This window comes from Berghia stephanieae, chromosome 4 (assembly GCF_034508935.2).
Source record: "Berghia stephanieae isolate SIO BIC M18660-M18661 chromosome 4, UCSD_Bste_1.3, whole genome shotgun sequence".
In the NCBI taxonomy this organism is placed as follows: domain Eukaryota; kingdom Metazoa; phylum Mollusca; class Gastropoda; order Nudibranchia; family Aeolidiidae; genus Berghia; species Berghia stephanieae.
Genome location: NC_088363.1, coordinates 68,838,674 through 68,844,321, shown reverse-complemented (window position 1 = coordinate 68,844,321; position 5,648 = coordinate 68,838,674).

The following is a 5,648-nucleotide window of genomic DNA, read 5'->3' as shown; positions in this document are numbered from 1 at the left end:
AACAACCCAAAAAAGTGCGGTTTCCGTCGAAAGATGTTACTTATAAGCCGACTGAAATTTCTTCAAGACAATTATTTTTAAGATGAGACAGTAATTGTTTCAAACCAAGATTTTAGAGAGAAAAGGAAGATTAGAAACAGCCGATAGTTTTTTAAAATTCTCTTTATATGGATCAGGTTTTGTTCAAAAGGGGTTTGACACGAGCAACTTTGTAAATGTCTGGTACCGCACATGACTGCAACGAATCGTTTACAATACATGGTGTTAAAATTACATCAATGTATTTTTTTTATTTTTAGCATGGCAGTATTAGTAATCACGGGGTCCAGATCACAACTTTTAGTTGGAGACGACATAAATGCAATCAGGTAAGTCAGCCTCGCACAATGCAGGGTCTGTAGTGTGAGAAACGTTTGGGGCCCGAAATTAGCAATAGCAAGGCATAGAGCAGGTTACTGTACTGTGTAAGTCCTTAAACGGGTGACTAAAATCATTGCATAGAGAAGGCAGTTCTATGCAATGTTAGTCCAATCTAAAAGAGATCAATAAAATCGTAGAACAGGGAAGGCTCTGTTACTATGCATATATTATGTGCCCCAATAAAGTATAACACAGAGAAGGCCAAGACTGTTATAAAAATGTTCAATGGTGGCCGGTTCGGTGACAAATTTAAAATGCGACGTATGTCGTAATATCACATCTCCATAAAAGAGTGTGATACTATATTGTGCCCGTTAAAAATGTATTCGGTCATCTCTATCCAGACCCCAAAGGATAGTGCAAGGTTGTTCTCAATATTTGTTGGGCCGTGTTCGATAAAGAGTGAAGAAGTATCCACACTACACATCTTCTTCACAAAAAGTCAGACCAACGCCGCTACAAGAAAACGAAGAGCAAACTCGAGACAACAACAAGACAAGATTTGTTTGTATTATATTATCTTTATGTGTTAACAAATTGTACGTTTTATTATCAAAACCTTTTCATTTCATTTTTGACATTTTCTTACTTTTGAATTAAATTAAAATTTAATTAAATCAGCAGAATTGATTAATGATTTAAAGCTATACTTTTGCGGGGACCTTTTGTAATGTTATTAGGCCGATTGTGGTAGGAAATATCTTTAAATTTTAATGTCATAAAACCAGTGACATAAGGGATTTTCATTGGCAAAAACTTAGATCAGCCGATAATTATGAGGATAATAAATCTTCAAATGTTTGAATAAGTTAAACAATAGGAAATATGTTAATTATAATATAGCGCCAGACAAAGCAGAGGGAATAAAACAAAACATACTAGGAAAAAAAATGTCCTAACAATCTACCTTCCTCACTGGAGATCGAAGCTCAGACCACAGACTAGGGCCCCTCTCTCCAGTCTGTGGCCCAGACTTTCTGATTAGTGCTATAATTACATTTTAACTGATAATCATAAGGTTTATGGTTCAATACCCAGTAAATGATGGCTGATTCCTGTCCGACCCCCCGACCCCCGCACCCCTCCTATGTATTTTATTTTCTGTTTTGTCTGACACTTGTGTCTTGAGCAAACTAATGAGTCCCAGCAATCGAGGCACGTCTGTTGGTTTATGGATCGATAATATTATTCTTTTATCGTACTATAACTCAAGGTAGGGAAACACGAATGTTGTGACGTCGAAGCAATATTCTAGTTTTGTCTACTGTTCAAATGTTGCATTTAACGTTTTGTTTTACCGAAGCATTGGTCCCGAACATGACGATTTTATAAAGAAGTTTTATTATGTAAATTTGATAAAAGCACGTCGAATGATAATATAACAATAAATTATTTTAACATGTTTAATAAAAATAAAGATTAAAAAGTTATATCAATATAAGGTAATAAATTTAAATATTTAACGCTGGTCATATTCAAGTTAATGGCGTAAAAACGCTTGGTGAAACTCGGGTCATAACTTGCAATATATCATATAAATATATGGGTCTTGGATATATAAATAAATGGCACCGTTAAAACTAATGCTGTAGAACATCAGTTATTGATACCATGCGTTACAACCACAATAAAATGCTTTATTGTGATAATAAAAATTCGATATCGTTGACCTCAAATCGTTTCATTATCCGTCTCTTAACCCCCCCTACTCGATTGACCAATTGTTTTTGCCGTGGAAAATTAATGCATTGACGTGGCGTATTGTATAATTTAAGATAACAAAATGTTACAATGGTATAAAACAGGATACATATATCACAAAATTCTACGAATTGGATTAAAAGAGATTTCAATTATTTATGCGAAGAATAAACTTATTGCAACATTAGGATTAGTTGGATTAACATAATAATAATAATAATAATAATAATAATAATAATAATAATAATAATAATGATAATAATAATAATAATAATAATAATAATAATAATAATAATAATAATAATAATAATAATGATAATAATAATAATAATAATAATAATAATAATAATGATAATAATAATAATAATAATGATAATAATAATAATAATAATCATAATAATAATAATTATAATAATAATAATAATAATAATAATAATAATAATAATAATAATAATAATAATAATAATAATAATAATAATAATAACAATAATGATAATATAAGGCCAGAGTTATTATCCATCAACGTTTGGTTATTACTCAAATCTAAATGATTAGGCATGAGATTAGGTTGGGACCATTAACTTCTTTAGATAACCTTAGTTAGGGCCCATTCATCCATCATTGCTAAGTTGCTGGGTTTAACCTTGTAATGTGGTATTTAAGGTGGAGATCTAATGTTAAAAATTAAGAAAATTTATATAATAATAATCTCCAGATCACACGAGCGTTTTAAATTGGTTGTCAGCTCCTGCACTCACAGAATCGCTTTATTGATTAGCATTAAATTATAGAGGTCTGCAAATATTATGGTATGGTACGTATTTACATTTTATAATGGTTCATATTTTTAATGTTTAAAATTCATCACTGGGCACTAACAAAGGATAAAACAAACAAAACCACAATATTTCTTTAATTGTGATTCTTAACTTAGTAGCAGCTGAGGTCCTTAGCCGAATTGACTGTCTCTCTGATTCAGGTTGTAGGGGGGCCGATTGATTAACAGGTGTGAGGTTGGCCAGCTCTTCCTATGGCCAAAACCAGGAAAGGAGGTTTTATAAAATATGAACATACCGTCAGATTTCTCCGTGTTATTGTTCTTTGACCTGTCTTCCGGACTGGAGTGTCCTCAGACAGGGATATAATATATTTAAAATAGATATAATAATATACGTATATAGAAATATATTTATAATGCTATCGCCCAGATAGCATTAAATTAATAACCGGTAGGTACTCTGGTCATAAGAAGTACCGGTCTGCGCTCGCTAGATAACAACTAGCTAAACCATGGTATTAAAATATGTTCACATTACATGTAGCAAAGTCATAATGACATCATGCATATCAACCTCATAGGAATAGAGATGTAAAAGTATGCAGAAAAAACTGTTGATATAGACTATAGTTTAGAAAGAAATTTAAGAAAGTTAACTCAAGGGACGGCTGGTAATAATGGGCAGGGTGGGCAAATACCAGCCTGTTTTTTCAAGTTATATGCTGTATTACCAGGTCCGAAATAATCAAATCTAAATTAGATAATTTCAAAAGTTACTACTTAAAATTGATACTTTGTACTGAAATCAATTTGTGTGTATTTTTGATAGATTGCGAATCACCATGCATCCCGTAATACATAAACCAGGATACGCTCCTGTTCTTTTTATACACCCCCCCCCCCCAACCACTCCACTCCACTCCGCCCACATCGTCATCTCATCGTCACGTCGCCTGACGGTGATTTTGCTGTCTGGCCTCTCTAGTACTAGGTCGGGCTAATTCAAATGAGCCCACCTTATTAACCAGTGTACACTAAATAGAGATTTTGGCAAACGAACTTTTTCTTATTTATTGCCTTACTTGTGCTGGGAAGGTTCCAGTATTGAATTAAATTTATTAATTTACTAATATTATATCAGTTTAGTATTAGTTTGTGTTGTTTTAATATATTTGTTTATCCATTTAAATATTTCTTTTTTTTTCCCCTCGTTTTCTTTAGTGTTTCTCAAAACTCATTTATTTAAATTGTTTTCTTATTTGTTTGTTGTTGTTGTTGTTGTTTTTTTGTTGTTGTTTTTTGTTTTGTTTTTTAACAAATTAATTTGTTAATTCTTTTTTTTTTTATATTCTTAAGTAATTACGCTGTATTTTTATTGCAGACTAAATATTTTTGCAAAACAATGTAATTTTCTATTGTATCCCCTAATAAAACAAAACATTATTTCAAAGTCACGACTAAAATAAAATATAAAAACAACACATTTTGTTTATCAACATTGATTAAGTATACGAGAAATATCTTGATAGGAGATAGTTGAATTCAAGTTATGGAAATACGGAAGGGTGGCAGATTCGACTTGCCGTCTGAAGCTAATACATACATAAATGGTTCGCGAATGATAGCGAAGCAAGATTGTTGGGTCTAAGGAGCAAGATAAAACGTAATTATTGTGACGTAGTAAAACGTAATCATGAAGTAGATTGTAACATTATTTTGTCTAATTTATTGTATGAACATGGCGTAAAGCCTAATATTAAATAAAGTTGTTTTGTTGTGATAATATATAACTGAATATACTTGTCATACAACTGACTTTAGATGGAAATAATCTGTTTTCAGGCTAATCAAATCGATGATAATTTTAACTTGCCGTTTAAAATAATGCACCGGAACTTGCTGTTATTGATAGATTTAAATTTTAAAAAACGTAGAAATAAAAATTGGAACGTAATAAATGATTCGATGGATTAAGTGTACTTGTATATTAAGATGGTAATAATATAATTATTAAATTAGGATTATTATTATAATTATATTATATATTAATTATTATTATATTAATATATAATTATTATTATATATTAATTATATATTAATTAATATTAATTAATTATATATTATTATTAATTATAATTATTATAATATTAATATATTATATTATATTAATTATATATATTATTAATATAATAATTATATTATAATAATATATAATAATTATATATTAATATATTATTATTAATATATTATAATTATTATTATCATTTATATATATGTATATAATATATTGTAATAATATAATATTTGATTATTAATAATCAGTTTAATAGTTTGTCATAATAATATTATTCCACTCATAATGTAATCATAAGTGCATGATTAATTCAAACCTAACTTGATGATTATTGACTCAAATCTAAATGATTAGCATAATTAGTTGACGACATTACTCGTTTCATACATAGTTAGCACATTCATCCATCATCTAATTGCTTTCTACTCTGCCTCAATATGCATATTTATAGTGATCATGTTAAAAATAAGACAAACTTTATATAAAAAATACCAGACACACGAGCGTATTAAATTACAATGTACTCAACATGCACTCATCAATTCGCTTATTGTTCATAATTATCAGTGTCTACAACAAAAACATAATATTACCCTCATCGCGTATTTCATTCTTCTCACACTGGTTCATTCTAATGTTACATAATTCTCACTGCACTACAAACGGATAAATCAT